Here is an 18,215-nt window from a genome sequence, read left to right as displayed (position 1 = left end):
AAGCTGAATATTCAAGATAGGTAAATGTATAAACAAAATGTGACTGCCCCACAATGAACTATTATTCAGCCTTAAAAAAAGAATGACGTTCTGATACATGCTATATGTATGAACCCTGAAAACATCATGCTAAATGAAATAAGGCAGATACAAAAGGACAAATATCTGACTCCGCTTACATGAGATACCTACAATAAGCCAAGGCACAGAGACGGTGAGTAGAGCTGCCAGGGGCTGAGGGAACGAAAGCTGTGTTTGCTGGATGATGGGAATGTTCTGGAGACAGCTGATGGTGCACAACAATGTGAATATGCTTAATGCCAATGAACTAGACACTTAAAGGTGATTACAAAGGTAAATTGTTATATATTACTACAATTTTTTAAAAGTGAAAGTGAAACGTAAGTCAACTGAAGGTCGCTCAATCGTGTCTGACTCTTTGCCACCTCATGGACTATACAGTCCATGGAATTCTCCGGGCCAGAATACTGAAGTGGGTAGCCTTTCCCTTCTCCAGGGAATCTTCCCAACCCAGGGATCAAACCCAGGTCTCCCGTGTTGCAGGCGGATTCTTTACCAGCTGAGCCACAAGGGAAGACAACAATTTTTTGAAAAATCCAAAAAACAAAAAAAGAAAGAGTACTGAGAATTAGACACTGGATTTCACAACGTGAAGGTCACTATCAACCTTGAAAAGAACTGAGGTTAAAGATCAGAGCCCAACTGGAGAGAGTTAAAGAAAAAAAAAGAAGAGATCTCCAGGAAGAGGATTAGAGAAATGAGTAATAGGGCAGGACGAAGCAATTCCTTTTGTTTTAAAATAAAGAGACTGGAGCCCATTATACAGAGTCAAGTAAGCCAGAAAGAAAAACAACAATACAGTATACTAATGCATATATATGGAATTTGAAAGACGGTAACGATAACCCTATATGCGAGACAGAATAAGAGACACAGATGCATAGAACAATTTTATGGACTCAGAGGGAGAAGGTGAGGGTGGGACGTTCTGGGAGAATAGCATTGAAACATGTATATTATCATATGTGAAAGAGAACACCATTCCATGTTCGATGTATGAGACAAGGGCTCAGGGCCGGGGCAATGGGATGACCCAGAGGGATGGGATGGGGAGGGAGGTGGGTGGGGGGTCCAGGAAGGGGAACACATGTAAACCCATGGCTGATTCATGTCAATGTATGGCAAAAACTATTACAATATTGTAAAGTAATTAGCCCCCAACTAAAATAAATAAATTTATAAAAAAAATAAAATAAAATAAAATAAAGAGACACGGGCAGTCCAGTGGCTCGAACTTGGTGCTTTCATTGCCAGGGCCCAGGTTCAACCGCTGGTCAGGGAACTAAGATCCCACAGGCCATGTAGGGTGGCTAATAAAATAAATATTATAGTAAGAGATAGCATAGCTTGCAAGGACAGTGATGGCTATGACCCAAAAGAGGAAAGATAAAGATTACAGTCATTCCTCTGAATCCTAGGAGGACCATATCCAGGAAACTCCTGGGATACTCCAGCTGTCTACATAAAATGACACAGTACAGTCAGCTCTCCATATCCATGGATGCCGATGACAGATATCAAGGGTCAACTGTGGGCAGAAGACAGTAACATCTTTGGGTAGGAGAGAGGGGGAACATGGTACCCAAGTGGAAGAGGCTGGCCTCAGACAGAAACAGGAAGGCAGGGACATGTGGGTGGGAAGAAGCTGGTGGCAGATCCTCTTTTGGGTGCTTCTTTGTGATCAGAGTAACAGGAAGCAACACCAGCTGAGAGGGAGAAAGAAAGGAAACGACTAAAAAAATGAGAAAGAAGTGTAAGATAGTCATCTAGGAAGACAGGAGAGTGAGTGGAGTAGGAAACATAGCAGATCACCTGGCAGTGCACAAGGCCCACTCGAGGTCGGCAGTCACGGATGTGAAGAGAAATCGATCAAGCCGGTTGTGTGCTTCCCTGACAAGGTCAGCTGGCGGAGCACAAATATGGATCAGGGAGAGCTGAATGAACCAACGATGGGATTTTATTAGGCAAGCACCAGAAAAAAACAGGGTAAAGTGGGGGGAAGACAAAGAAACTAAGACTATTTCCAAGGCAGTGACTAAAATGACTGATAAGGGAATTTTAACTTGAGAAAGGAATGCCATGAGGAGGGAAAGGTTTATGAGAAGGAAATAGATCAACAGAATTAGATCCTGGCCCGGGTTATGGAATTGTTGGAGTTGAGGTACTAAAAAGGAGTGAGTTGGAACCACAGGAGGTAGTAAGTAAGTCTGCGTAGAATGCCTGAAGTTAGGATTGCTGAGGGTGTTTAGTTACTGCTCATGGGGAGGTGTAGATGTAGGAATGGAGAAAGGGGAAGCAGAGGCAGACTAGAATATGAGATCATTTAAGGACAGGAGCCAAGGAGCGGAAAGGCTGTGGTACTGGAAAGACTGAAACCACTAAGACTCAGGATAGGATAGGAGTAACGAGTGATAGAAAGTCTGAGATTCTAGTATTTAAGGAACAAAAGGAGAGATAACTATAACCATAAGGAATTATGGTAAGTAGTACAGTTGGAAGGCAAGGCTTAGAGGATGTAGGTAGTGCTGCTTCAAAGGCAAAAAACTGTTGAAGTAACCAGATTAGGCCCAAGATGGAGTAGCTCACGCTAAACCCCATATCAGCAAAGTACAACCTGGCTAAGTTTCTGTGCTCAGCTTTCCCAGAAACAGTAGGCGTTTGTTATCCAATCAGCCTTGTCTGCTCAGCACAAGTTACCTGACCCAGCTCCAATCCCATCCTTTACTCCATATAAAGAAAAGTAACCCTCTTGAACCAAGCAGCAAATGCCCAGCATAATTTCCTTTCTCTCACTTATTGTGATCTATAAAAATCTCTTGCTGGGATTTCCCTGGAGGTCCAGTGGTTAAGAATCTGCACTTTCACTGCAGAAGACACAGTTCAATCCTTAGTCAGGAACTAAGATCCTGCATGCCGCATGGTCTGCTGGGGGAAAAAAAAAAATCTCCTGCTTTGTACAACTCTTTGGAGCTCCTTTCTGTCTGCTAGACTGGATGTTACCTAATCCCTGAACTGCTGAATAAATCCTACTAGATAGGAAAATTGTCTGGAAATTTTTTTTTGAACAACTGAAAACAAAACAATTTAAAATCAAAGAATGGTCAAAGAACTTATACATCCACAGTATGGATGATATACAGCCATTAAAAATAAGTTATATGTACATGTAATTAACCTAGAGGGACTTCAACATATTGTGCTAATTATTAAAAAAATTGAAAGCAGCTATAATTGGTCAAAGTGCATTAATCTTTGAAGACTATAATAACATCCACCTTTACTATACTCTCACAACTGCTAATTAAAAAAACAAGATGCATCAAGTTTAACTTTAGAAGATGACCCATCATTATTTTGGAGAAGGAAATGGCAACCCACTCCAGTATTCTTGCCTGGAGAATCCCGTGGACAGAGGAGTTGGCAGGAAACAGTTCCTGGTGTCACAGAGTCAGACACAACTGAGCCGACTAAGCACTGGCACCATCATTATTTATGCAAAGAAAGATGAGTCAACACTAAATCTATAAATGTGAAATTGTGTGATTATACCTAGTTAGGTTCAAACACCTGAAATGTTTTTAAAACATTCTATATAGATGGTCAATTGTATTACGTCAAAATAAGTTATTTACATCTTACATAACTTTACTTAGCTTATGTTTAAACTCATAATGATCAAGTTAAAGGAAAATCTTCCCCTGTGTGGCATCTATTATTTGAGAAGAACACAGGAGACTTAGAGTGGAGGCGGAAGGAGGGCAGATAGAATTATGAGTAATTGTCAGAAAACAGAAGACAGAAGTTGGAGTTATGAAAATAATTATGCATAAAGTAATGGAGATTAATACCTACCTACAAAATCACCTTCAAATAATATGCTTCAGGAGTATATGAAATTCTGATGTTAAATTGTTACCAAGGGGTATTAGTAATATCATAGTCATACAACCTGTATTAACCATACCCCCCCAAAAAGCTACAAATCCTCATATGAAAAGCTTCCAGAGACATGTTTCAGTAACAGTAAAAAAACCGTAAATGCCTGAATTTATGGGGTGGGGGGCACAGGCTGCCAGAGGGACCACCTTCACACTATAATATTCCATGGTTCTGCCTGCTCAGCGGAGAAGGCAATGGCACCCCACTCCAGTACTCTTGCCTGGAAAATCCCATGGACGGAGGAGCCTGGTAGGCTGCAGTCCATGGGGTTGCGAAGAGTCAGACACGACTGAGCGACTTCACTTTCACCTTTCACTTTCATGCACTGGAGAAGGAAATGGCAACCCACTCCAGTGTTCTTGCCTGGAGAATCCCAGGGACAGCGGAGCCTGGTGGGCTGCCGTCTGTGGAGTCGCACAGAGTCGGACATGACTGAAGCGACTTAGCAGCAGCAGCAGCAGCTGCCTGCTCGACGTGGTTCATCTACAACAATGTCACAGGCTTAGGAGAGATGCCACATAACAGTGTCTCAACCCATCAACCTCCACAAGTTGGAGAACTGACAATGGAAACAGGAGTTGCTCTGAATCCACGACCCTTGTCATAGTCACAGGAGGGACTAGGTCAATAACCCTTATGTTCACCCTGCCAATACAGAGAGTCTTCTACACTCCTACACTCACCCCCGCCAAAAAAATGCATATGAAAGTTCAACTTCCAGAGCAGAGAAAGAACCCCTACACTTGAAATCTCTCCTACAAAGTCACTGGGGGCAGAGACAGTGACCCACACAGGGAGAGGAGGTGACAAGAAAATGCTCCAGAGGGGGCATCATGATGCCCACAGTTAACTGATGTCTTGGTTAACCTTACCCACCACCCGATTCTATTACCACCCCCCACCCCCGTCTTCCTTGTAGCCTACAATACCGAAATGTGCATCCAGACTAGTAAGTATTCATATCTGGAAATATATTCAGCTTAGCATTTTATCTCTAACGAAGTTTAAGTAAGTGAATTGCACAGCAATGAAAGGCAAAAATCTGTATTTGGTGGCATGAAGTGTAACTATAATTTTCACCCGGCTTGCAATAAATGGGAAGTAATTCTGAGTACCAAGGAAGTACGGTGTAGGGAACTTTGCATCATCTCATTTTATTGTCACAAAAACCCAATTTCAAGCAGATTGTGTCCAAAGACACATCTAAAAGATGAGGTGAAATTTTAACCAACATGTTTGACTCCAAAGCCCACCTAAACTTTTATAATTCCCCACACTCCCTAAACTCTGGAGCTAATACTTTATTATTAGTTTAAAAGGGGGGAGGGGAAGATAAAAAGGCCCTCACTACTTACATATTCTCCTTCCCACAAAAGTCGCAGTCACATTCCTACAAAACCGAAAGAGTCCTGATAAATTATCCAAATTACTTATTTTGAAATGAGAAACTGGGGTCAAAAGGGCAGAAAGAAAGATTTCCTTCCTAGAACTAGCCTTTACTGAGCTGTAATGGGAAATGCAGCCAGCAATTATGATTTGCTATCAGGAAAGTGTTTCCTTAGGCAGGCCCCTGGCTCTGATGAACATGTTTGCTTCTCTGTCTCCTAATACTAAGATCATAATAAAAATATGAAATATACACATCTGCTTCAGAAGATTGGTTTTAACATTCACTTACTGTGTGCACTGCTGCAAAAACAAAAACAAAAAACCACCACCCAGACCCAACTGTAGGAAAATCTTTTTAGCTCTTACATATACGCTAATTGACGACCTTGACTCAGTACTGCACTTGTTCTCACTCTTCCTTTACTGAAAGAAAAAGATGTTTCCTTTCTAAAACTTCAAATATTAATAAAATCTTTAACAATTTTTAAAATCTGAACTCTGACCTCACAGTGGTTAGTTTTATGAATGAAATTAGACTGTACAGCTAAAAAGCCTATTAATCCATGTAAATACTTCCTTAATACAACAAATTAGAAAGGTCAAGAGATTCTGGACCGGAAAGTCTATTAAGGACATTTTTAGAGGACTGATCACAATAAACTGTGGAAAATTCTGAAAGAGATGGGAATACCAGACCATCTGACCCGTCTCTTGAGAAACCTCTATGCAGGTCAGGAAGCAACAGTTAGAACTGGACATGGAACAACAGACTGGTTCCAAATAGGACAAGGAGTCCGTCAAGGCTGTATATTGTCACCCTGCTAATTTAACTTATATGCAGAGTACATCATGAGAAACGCTGGGCTGGAAGAAACACAAGCTGGAATCAAGATTGCAGGGAGAAATATCAATAACCTCAGATATGCAGATGACACCACCCTTATGGCAGAAAGTGAAGAAGAACTAAAGAGCCTCTTGATGAAAGTGAAAGAGGAGACTGAAAAAGCTGGCTTAAAGCTCAACATTCAGAAAACTAAGATCATGACATCTGGTCCCATCACTTCATGGCAAATAGATAGGGAAACAGTGGAAACAGTGTCAGACTTTATTTTGGGGGGCTCCAAAATCACCGCTGATGGTGACTGCAGCCATGAAATTAAAAGACGCTTACTCCTTGGAAGGAAGGTTATGACCAACCTAGATAGCATATTTAAAAGCAGAGACATTACTTTGCCAACAAAGGTCCATCTAGTCAAGGCTATGGTTTTTCCAGTAGTCATGTATGGATGTGAGAGTTGGATGGTGAAGAAAGCTGAGCGCCGAAGAATTGATGCTTTTGAACTGTGGTGTTGGAGAAGACTCTTGCGAGTCCCTTGGACTGCAAGGAGATCCAACCAGTCCATCCTAAAGGAGATCAATCCTGGGTGTTCACTGGAAGGACTGATGTTGAAGCTGAAACTCCAATACTTTGGCCACCATATGCGAAGAGTTGACTCATTAGAAAAGACCCTGATGCTGGGAAGGATTGCGGGCAGGAGGAGAAGGGGACGACAGAGGATGAGATGGTTGGATGGCATCACTGACTCGATGGACATGGGTTTGGGTGGACTCCGGGAGTTGGTGATGGACAGGGAGGCCTGGCATGCTGCGATCCATGGGGTCGCAAAGAGTCGGACACGACTGAGTGACTGAACTGAACTGAGTTATGGTACCAACTGGATTAAATGAACTTTCAATTCACAACTAGGAAACCTGATGAGGATATAATAGTTTGGTCTTTTTTTTTTTTAAGAAAACTATGAGGCTTTTATTTATTCTAATCTCATAAAAAAAAATTTTTGGCCCTAAAGACACATTGGAAGGGAAAAAGGAAGAAAGGGAAAAGGAGAGAAAGGAAGGAAGGAGGGAGGAAAATTCAAGTCTTCACCATCAGTTCAGTCTTCACCATAAATATATTTAAATTAAAAACTGAAAAGCAGTTAAAAAAATCCCATTTAAAGTTGTATATCAGTGAACATGTACACACTGCTATATTTAAAAAGGATAGCCAACAAGGACCTACTGTATACTACATGGAACTCTGCTCAATGTTATGTGGCAACCCAGATAGGAGGGGAGTTTGGGGGAGAACAGATACATGTATATGTATGGCTGAGTTCCTTCAATGTCCAACTGAAACTATCACAACATTGTTAATCAGCTACATACCAATAAAAAGCTTTAAAAAAAATTGTGTCAAAAAAAAAAAAAACCCTAGAAATAAATTTAACCAGTCTCCCCAGGCAAATGAAATAAAAGCAAAAATAAACAGATAAGATCTAATTAAACACTTTTGCCCAGCAAAGGAAACCATAAAAAGACAACCTACAGAATGGGAGAAAATATTTGCAACAATGAGACTAACTAGGAATTAATATCCAAAATGTACAAATAGCTATACAAACAGCTCACATAGCTCAGTATCCAAAAAAAAAAACAATCAATCAAAAAATGGCCAGCAGACCTAAATAGATATTTCTCAAAAGAAGACACAGAGACAGCCAACAGGCACATGAAAAGATGTTCAACATCACTAATTAGTAGAGAAATGAAAATCAAAACCACAATGAGAATTTACAAATAACAAATACTGGAGAGGGTGTGGAAGAAAGGAACCCATCCTATGCTGGGAATGCAATCTGGTGCGGCCACTATGGAAAACAGTAAGGAGATTCCTTATAAAAACTAAAAATAGAGCTGCCATATAATCCAGCAGCCCCACTCCTGGGCATATATCTGGAAAAGATGAAAATTCTAATTCAAAAAGACATACGCTTCCCAATGTTCATGGCAGCTATTACTATTTACAACAGCCATGAACTATTGCTTCTCAATGTCCTAAAGAGAAGCAACCTAAATGTCCACTGACAGAACAATGGGTAAAGCGCGCGCGCGCACACACACACACACACACACACACACACACAAATGGGATACTACACAGCCATAAAAAAGAATATCACCATTTGCAACAACATGGATGGACCCAGACATTACCATACTAAGTCAGTCAGAAAAAGACAGTATCATAGATATCACTTATATGCAGATCTAAAAACAAATATACAAATGAACTTATTTACAAAACAGAACTAGACCCCGAAGACATAGAAAACAAATTTACAGTTACCAAAGGAGAAAGGGAGGAAGGGAAAATTAGGCATTTGGAAATAACATATACATACCACTATATATAAAATAGATAACCAACAAGGACATTCTGCATAGTACATGAAATTATACTCAGTATTTTGTAACAACTGATAAAGAGAAAGAATCTGAAAAGGTATTTATATTGTTATACATTCTTTACATATATATTCAAGTGAGTATACATATTTATATATATATAACTGAATTCTTACGTGTATTCTTTATACATATAAAAACTGAATCACTCTGCTGTATACCTGAAACTAACACAACAATGTAAATCAACTATATTTCAAAAAAAAAAATTCAGCTTTCTCAAAAGGATAAAAATAATAATAATACAAATGGATCTACACAAAACAGAAACAGACTCAAAACATAGAAAACAAACTTATGGTTAGCAAAGCGGAAGGGAGGGAGGATCAGTCAGGAGTATGGGATTAAAAGCTACAAACTATTAATACTACACATAAAATAGATAAGCATCAAAGACCTACATTCAGTATCTCATAATAACCTATAATGGAAAATAATCTAAAATACATATATCTATCTGAATCACTTTGCTATATACCTGAAACGCACAATATTGTAAATCAACTATGCTTCAATAAAGAAAAAGCAACATTAAATTTCAAAATTAAAATTTTGGAAATAGTTTTAAAAATTAAAAAGCTGCTGAACAGAGACAACTTTACATAATCTTCAGTCCTCCACTGTATTAGATTTTCAGTCCTTTTATACTACTAGTTGAAATAACTTAGGACTCTTGGGTATTTTCCTTGACCTACAAATATAGTACCTTGACTTCCCTAACCTTGACTGAAGTACTTTATTTAAATTTACTACTTTTATTCCACTTTCCTTTTCTAAATAAAGTCCAAGATGGATGTTTTTTCAAAAAAGAAAAAATGCTGGGTCTTGGCATAAAATTAAATAAGAAACAAAGAAATTAGACAGGGGAATCTTTATCTTTTTCTGCCTGACATAGAACAAGGATTTTATAAATATATCTGTGCACAAGAATATTCAAATACACACCTACACCAATCTCAGCTCTGCAACCAATTACTGTAAGTCATTGTTCAAGTCACTAAATCCTAATTTGCTCACCACTAATGTTGATGGAATTAAACTAGTTCTATTTCAAAACTAGATTCTACTGATGTAAAGGACTCCTAAAATGACTTAGAAGTAGCAACAGACCATCAAACATTGGAGATTTAAATGACCTGTGGGACTCATTTCTGTCTTCTATATAAGGTTCTTCCCCCTCTCCTTTGGGGGGTAAAGGGAAAAGAAGTAGGAAAACAGTTTTCCATTTTAAATAACAAAACAAACAAGGAAAAATCCTCAATGAGAAGACTTCTACAAATTCATTTCAAAAACTTAACGTTTTCCAATCAGATAAGATTGTCTCTGTGGTGGGAAAAAGAACAAGTTTAAGAAAGGAGTACTGAAAGCCCTTACTTCTTTTTCATTCTGAATCACATGAATGTACTATTTTAACAGGAGTACTTTTTAACACATAATCTAAAGATGATGTGGGTGGTCTATGAAGTTGAGCTGGTGTCTGACAGACTGATCCAACAAAGAGGAGTGGAGTTCAGATTTGGGTTAAATACCCTGCCGAGTAAAGAACTGCTCAAATCAACACACAGAAGTTTTAATGCACTGGCAAAATCTGATTTAATTCATTCATCCTGATCTCTCACATCTCTGGCCACCTGGCTAAAAGAACAAGTCAAGCACCCCAGAAAAGGAAACTGCCAGGTGATCTTCTCTCACACAGATAAATGTATAAAAGCCTGAGGTCCACACACAAAAAGGCAGTAAAGTGGACTTACCCATTGGAATGTCCCTTCACTCTTCCTTAGGGTTGCCAGATTTAACAAATAACAAAAACTCAGTCCAGTTAAAGCTGAATTTCAATTAAACAACAAATTTCAGCGAACATATGTCCATGCAATATCTGAGACACATAGTAAAACATTATTCAATGCTTATCTGAAGTTCCGGTGCCTGGTATTTTGTATGGCAACCCTACTCCTATCCCCAATCCATCACAATCAGGATACCCAACCACTCTGGTTTGCCTAGGACTTCAGGGTTTCCTGGGATTCAGGACTTTTCAGTACTAAAACCAGGAAAGTCCCAGGCAAACCAGAATGAGCCAGTCACCCTGCAATTAATCATTTCCTGAACTAATAAGCAAACCAATTACAGCCTGAGATCCACCACTAGTTAAGTGTGATCTTCTACTAATGAAATAACTTTTATGTACCTTATTTCTCCATATGCACGAAATCTAAAGTGCAGTAGATAATAAGGGGGGCTTCCCTGGTGGCTCAGATGGTAAAGAATCTGCTGCAACGTGGGAGACCTGAGTTCGATCCCTGGGTTGGGAAGATTCCCTGGAGGAGGGCATGTGAACCCACTCCAGTATTCTTGCCTAGAGAATCCCCATGGACAGTACAGCCTGGTGGGCTACAGTCCATGGGGTCGCAAAAAGTTGGACATGACCTGAGTGACTAAGCACAGCACAGGTAATAAGGGACTCGGGAAAAATGCAGAGGCATGATAAATACTAGTTATTAGTATAGCTGGTTTCGGTACAAATTTCTTTTCCATGTGGAGTTTCAAAGCAGACAGGTACTTGTTTCATTTACACATTTTTTATAAGATCTACTAAAGGTCCTACTACCTGCAACACTGGTTTGACTGCACATAAAAACTGTTCAACAGACCTGTTCCTTTCAGAACTACAGCTATGCTCTAGGTTTGATGATGGCCCCTCATTCACCTGCTGTGTATGGGACACAATCAGCATCCCCAAGCTTCAGATTCACTATAAAACTGGGGTGATAACAAATATCTCACAAAACTCCCTAGAGAGAAAAACAAGGAAAGTAGGTGAAAGCACTCTACATAAATTACAAAATACAACGTAAGTTTTAGTAGCATTTTAAATTTGTTTATATAAAACTGTGGGTACCAATATTAATATTTTGTTTTACCTTGATAATTTCTTCTTCCCTCTGATTCTGAAGGTACTAAAATCAATTCAACTGTACTCTTACTGAGAGCTTAGGCTATGGAGCCAAAAAGATTGGGCTTGACAATTAGCTCAACTACTTACTAAATGTCAGTCAGTCAGTCAGTTCAGTCGCTCAGTCATATCCGACTCTTTGCAACCCCGTGGACTGCAGTATGCCAGGCCTCCCTGTCCATCACGAACTCCCGGAGTTTACTCAAACTCATGTCCATTGAGTCAGTGATGCCATCCAACCATCTCATCCTCTGTCGTCCCCTTCTCCTCCCGCCTTCAATCTTTCCCAGCATCAGGGTCTTTTCCAGTGAGTCAGCTCTTCGCATCAGGTGGCCAAAATATTGGAGCTTCAGCTTCAACATCAGTCCTTCAATGAACATTCAATGAACATTCAGAACATTCATACTAAATGTCACCTGAGATAAATTACCTAACCCTCATTTCCTCATCTGTAAAGTGGGGAAAAAAATATCTGTATCACATAAACACCTAATACATATGAAGAATATAACACCTGCCTCATAATAAGTACACAATTCTCAGCTGCTATTATTACTGATTTAATAAAGATTCCCCGGTGGCTCAGGGCTTCCCTGGTGGCTCAGACGGTAAAGAATCCGCCTGCAACGTGGGAGACCTGGGTTCAATCCCTGGGTCGGGAAGATCCCCTGGAAGAGGCCATGGCAACCCACTCCAGTATTCTTGCCTGGAGAATCCCCATGGACAGAGGAGCCTGGTGAGCTACAGTCCATGGGGTCACAAAGAGTCGGACACAACTGAGCGACTAAGCACACAATAAAGATTCAAAAGTTAGAAGAGGCTGAAATCACATATATATCCTTGAGTCCGTTATAAAATAATAATGGAAAATAACTATGCTTAACACATTTTGTATTTGGAATTGGTGCCAGTCCATTCAGCCTCCTTAGCCAGCCAGTCAATTTTAGGAATTTCTTTCCATGAGCTTTAGTTAGATGATTACAAATTTGTTTAAGAAAACACATATACTAGTATTTTTTTGCATGTCAAATATTCCATGCAAAGATTTACATGTCCTTGGATTTTACGACAAAGAACCACTAAAGCACACTCTCTGGATCCCACTCCAGTCCCATTCCATAAAATGCTTTCTTCTTTTCATAAACTCAATTATTTTACCACTGATCTGAACAGGTTTCAAAATTAAAAGCTACTAAGACAAAAAGCTGTCTTCCTGCTCCTCTCTTCCATTCTTTGACGTGCCCAGTTTTTCCTGCCCACTGCAGCTTTTTCATAAATGTTCAAAAACTAGTTTGCGTTTTAAAAATAGAAAGTGTAAGAAAAAGGAATCTACCTTCGATAGCTATGAGAATTATTTGGCCTGACTCTAAGAAATCTTTTCATGTGAAGTTAAGGGAGCAGCAACCCTGACACTGTCCCATCTCCTTCCAAACTTCTAATCACCTTCACATACAAAAAAATAATTCTGAATAATTCCTCTCTGCTGCACGACTATAAACGCAACTAATACTTTCTGCTACCATTCAAATGTGGAATACTGGATCAAGTGAAGGCCATCAAAACTTCGCTACTCTATAAAATATTTAAGTATGAATCACTAGAATCGTGGATAGAATTTCCCTTTTTGTAATCACTATAACTGAACATCAAGAAAGTCATCAACTTGCTGTGACTCTGTAACGTAGATTTAAAATACTATTGAGTAGCAATGATAATGAATCTAAATGTATTCACATACAATTCTATTTGTTAATGTTTTCATTTAAATTCTACATGTCATTTTTAGGGGGACTACTAATAACTAATATTAATGTTAACTAATAATAATACTAATAACTAGCATTAAAATAAAATTCTAATCAAAATCTGGTTCTCTAGATTTCCTTAGGAGTTTTAAATGCTTCAACCCAGCAACTACATAAAGGACATTTATAGTTGTGAAATAGATCAATTTTTACATCATTTCTTAACTCTTAAAACTTCTGAATATGAGTAGCTCCCAAATATGAAGAGGTAGAATTCTAAGTTGTAGAATTCAAGACACTGGGTTTCTCAAATCATCCATGAAATTCCACTTACTTCATAATACAATTAACCTGGTTAATTACAGTCATAATACAATTAAGACTGATTCCAAATCAGGAAAGGAGTACATCAAGGCTGTATACTGTCACCCTGCTTATTTAACTTATATGCAGAGTACATCATGAGAAATGCCAGGCTGGATGAAAAACAAGCTAGAATCAAGACTGCTGGGAGAAACATCAATAACCTCAGATATGAAGATGACACCACCCTTAAGGCAGAAAATGAAGAAGAACTAAAGAGTCTCTTGATGAAAGTGCAAGAGGAGAGTGAAAAAGTTGGCTTAAAACTCAACATTCAGAAAACTAACATCATGGCATCTGGTCCTATCATTTCATGGCAAATAGATGGGGAAACAATGGAAACAGTGAGAGACTTTTTGGGGGGGCTTCAAAATTACTGCAAATGGTGACTGTAGCCTGAAATTAAAAGACACTTGCTCCTTGGAAGAAAAGCTATGACCAACCTAGACAGCATATTAAAAAGCAGAGACATGACTTTGCCAACAAGATCCATCTAGTCAAAGCTATGGTTTTTCCAGTAGTCATGTATGGATGTCAGAGTTGGACTACAAAGAAAGCTGAGTGCCAAAGAATTGATGCTTTTGAACTCTGGTATTGGAGAAGACTCTTGAGAGTCCCTTGGCCTGCCAGGAGATCCAACCAGTCCATCCTAAAGGAAATCAGTCCTGAATATTCATTCATTGGAAGGACTGATGCTGAAGGTGAAACTCCAAACTTTGGCTACCTGATGCGAAGAACAGACTCATTTGAAAAGACCCTGATGTTGGGAAAATTGAAGGCAGGAGGAGAAAGGGACAACAGAGGAGGAAATGGTTGGATGGCATCACCAACTCGATGGACATGAGTTTGAGCAAGCTCCAGGATTTGGTGATGGACAGGGAAGCCTGGCATGCTGCAGTCCTTGGGATTGCAAAGAGTCAGACACAACTGAGCGACTGAACAATTAACCTATGTGAACAATGGATTTCCTTTCCCCTTTTTGAGTACCTGATCAAATCTAGGCAAACTTATGAGACAGTTACGTCTGTCACTTTGCCATAGCACTTTTTTCTCCTCCACCCTAAGGAGATGAACTAAAATTCCCAAATCACTTCTTTCTGTATCCCAATCTAGCTGACTCTCAATAAAGGCAATACTAACTGTAGTCATTTATATAAGTGCTTTACTATTTAGTACCTATTATTCAATACACAGTAAATTAACTCTGCAATTTCAATATAAATCTGAACTCCACTGATCTATTCTTAGCTACAAATTTAAAATTTGGGGTTTCCAAAGAATTTCCCTTTTATTGTTGCTGAAAGAAATTTATAGAGAAAATACTATGCTGTAATATATTTGGTCACTTCTAAGCATTCCTCATTTAGCCAAGTATATTGCTTAAGAAGATGTAGGCAAAGAACTGTCTAAAGAAAAGTGAAGGCACACCAATGGGCACAGTATAGTCCTTTCTCCATCACACTTGCTTCAATAAAGGACAGCACTCTTGGACATGCATGTTAAGAAGTCCAGAAGGACACACTCCAGATTGGTAAGGGGTAACTCGAGCAAAAGAATCAGGGGACAGGGTAAATGGGAAGGAAATCCAATAAAGAAAGGATGTATGTATACGCATAGCTGATTCGCTTTGCTGTACAGCAGAAACTAAAACACTGTAAAGCAACTGTACAACTAAAAAAAAAGAAATCAGGGTATTTTCCCTTTTACTTACACACTCTTACACTGTATAGAGGGGCTTCCCTGGTGGCTCACACAGTAAAGCATCTGCCTGCAGTGTGGGAGACCCAGGTTCGATCCCTGGGTCGGAAAGATCCCCTAGAGAAGGAAATGACAACCCATTCCAGTACTCTTGCCTGGAAAATCCCATGGATGGAAGAACCTGGTAGGCTACAGTCCATGGGGTCGCAAAGAGTCGGACACGACTGAGCGACTTCACTTTTCACTTTCATACTGTATATAGTTTTTAATAATGAATACTATTTATGTAATTTCTTAAAAATCAGTAGAAAATGTAAAATCAGTAAACGAAACAGATGTGAGCAAAGATTCTGATCTTCTGAAGTAGAAGCTAAATGTCAATAAGCATGTTTCTAATAGATAAAACGTTTATTGTTTTTACAGTCTCAAAGCATTTGACCAAACTAGACTCTACCTTATAACAGTTCTATCCAATTTTATTTTCACTTCTCAAAATGCTAAAAACTTCCAGACACTTGATCTTTACATTCTTGCCCCAAAACTTCACAAACTCTAACTCACTTCAGAAGTCACAGCAGAAGAATAAAACTATGCTATATTTTACTCCATGACAACTATTTAACAGGCAGCTCTCGCTACAGATTAGTGTATATAGATAGAGAGACAGCCATTTTTCTAGCCTACAATTTCTGTTAAAACGTCCAGTTAAAAATTTTAAATAAGAACACATTTCAAAGGACCAGCACACGTTGAAATGTTACTACCGTCTAAATAGTGCTAAACTTTGCAAAATTAAAAGGACACCAAGTTCAAATTCTTGCAGAGATACTTAATGAAATTAAAATCGAGGAAAGGCAGGTTAAACAGTACTGCTGAACAACATGGCTCAATGTTCCAATGGGGCTTATATGGAATTAAAATTAATATAAAAGCTACTGTCTCATAGCTTTCATAATTCTACAATCACAAAATAGAAAGAAAATATTTCTTTCTGATAATTTACCCACATTTGGTTTTAACTTAATACAATTTACACCTAATAGAAATTTTATAGTTGAAAAAATTAAACATTTTACCAGTTGACAATGGTAGGAGGTGCTAGTGCCTTCAAGATATGTGCCTTTGTTTCAAGACCTGTTAAAACAAACACATGAAGGCAAGCATTACTACTGCTCATCTAGTTAACGACAGCCAAAACCAACCTTTTCCTGGAGATATTTCTACCTCCAAACCTCACAGAAAAATTTCTGCTGAGCTTTTCTGGAATCACCTTCTATTATACTAGCAAATGACATTTTATTACATAAACTTTTACAAAAAAAACCATATTATATATACTACTACATAACCATTAGTGTAATGAAAATCCAAAATACTAACAGCACTGAATGCTACAAGAACGCACATCAACAGGAACTCTCATTCAACACTGGTGGGGATGCAAAATGGTAGAGTCACTTTGGATGACAGTTTGGCAGTTTCTTACAAAACTCAACATACTCTTACCATATGATCCGGCAAATGATCTTGATATTTACTTAAGAGTTGAAAAATATATGCCTAGACAAAAAAGCTGCACACAACTGTTTATGGCAGCTTCATCTGTAAATGCCAAAACTTCAAAGTAACCAAAATGTCCTTCAGCAAGTGAATGTACAACTGCTACAACCAGGCAATGGAATATTATTCAGTACTAAAAAGAAATGAGTCATTAAGCCAAGAAATGATGGAGGAAACTCAAATGCAGATTACTGAGTGACCGAAGTCAATCTAAAAGGTCACATACTGTATGACTCCAACTATATGACATTCTGAAGAAGGCAAAGCTATTGAGACAGATTGGGCCTACTGAGACAGCAGAAAGTTGCCAAAGGTTAAGGATGAAGGAGGGATGAACAGGCAGAGCAGAGAGGATTTTCAGACAGTGGAACTACTCTGTATGATACTATAATGGTAGAAAAACGACATTACACACTTGTCCAAATCCATGGAAAGCACAACACCAAGAGTGATCTCTAATGTAAACTGATAGTGATACATCAGTATAGGTTCACTGACTGTAATAAATGTACCACTCTAGTGCAGGACGATGAGTATGGGGGTGGCTGTGCAATATGGGAGGACAGAGGATATATGGGAAATCTCTCTACCTTCTGCTCAATTTTGTTGTGAATTGAAATTACTCTTCAAAATAAAGTCTATTAAAAAAAGATATATCCAAGACTACAAGCAGTAAACGCTGGAGAGGGTGTGGAGAAAAGGGAACCCTCTTACACTGTAGGGAGGAATGCAAACTAGTACAGCCACCATGGAGAACAGTGTGGAGATTCCTCAAAAAACTGGAAATAGAACTGCCATATGACCCAGCAATCCCACTGCTGGGCATACACACTGAGGAAACCAGACTTGAAAGAGACACGTGTACCCCAATGTTCATTGCAGCACTGTTTATAATAGCCAGGACATGGAAGCAGCCTAGATGCCCATCAGCAGATGAATGGATAAGGAAGCTGTGGTACAGATACACAATGGAATATTACTCAGCCATTAAAAAGAATACATTCAAATCACTTCTAATGAGGTGGATGAAACTGGAGCCTATTATACAGAGTGAAGTAAGCCAGAAAGAAAAACACCAATGCAGTATACTAACACATACATATGGTATTTAGTCAATCGGTAAAAATAACCCTGTATGTGAGACATCAAAAGAGACACAGATAAATAGAACAGTATCATGGACTCTGTGGGAGATGGCG

The 18,215-nt window shown here is 38.9% G+C and overlaps 1 protein-coding gene across 5 annotated transcripts in view; it reads right to left on the bottom strand.

Moving 5' to 3' along the window:
- ACSL3 (acyl-CoA synthetase long chain family member 3) overlaps positions 1–18,215 on the bottom strand; it is a 76,061-nt gene that overhangs the window by 42,077 nt on the left and 15,769 nt on the right. For 3 of the 5 annotated variants that reach the window (XM_081579464.1, XM_081579462.1, XM_081579465.1), the window contains exon 2: positions 16,533–16,590. The exons of the other annotated variants lie outside the window; for them this stretch is intronic. The gene's annotated coding sequence lies outside the window, so the exon portion shown is untranslated. The remainder of the gene's footprint in view (positions 1–16,532; positions 16,591–18,215) is intronic. 5 annotated transcript variants of the gene reach the window in all.

Source organism: Giraffa tippelskirchi, chromosome 3 (genome assembly GCF_054371585.1).
Source record: "Giraffa tippelskirchi isolate mGirTip1 chromosome 3, T2T-mGirTip1v1.2.pri, whole genome shotgun sequence".
NCBI classification, from domain to species: domain Eukaryota; kingdom Metazoa; phylum Chordata; class Mammalia; order Artiodactyla; family Giraffidae; genus Giraffa; species Giraffa tippelskirchi.
The sequence above is the reverse complement of the archived record's forward strand: the minus strand, read 5'-3'. Positions and strand labels throughout refer to the sequence as shown.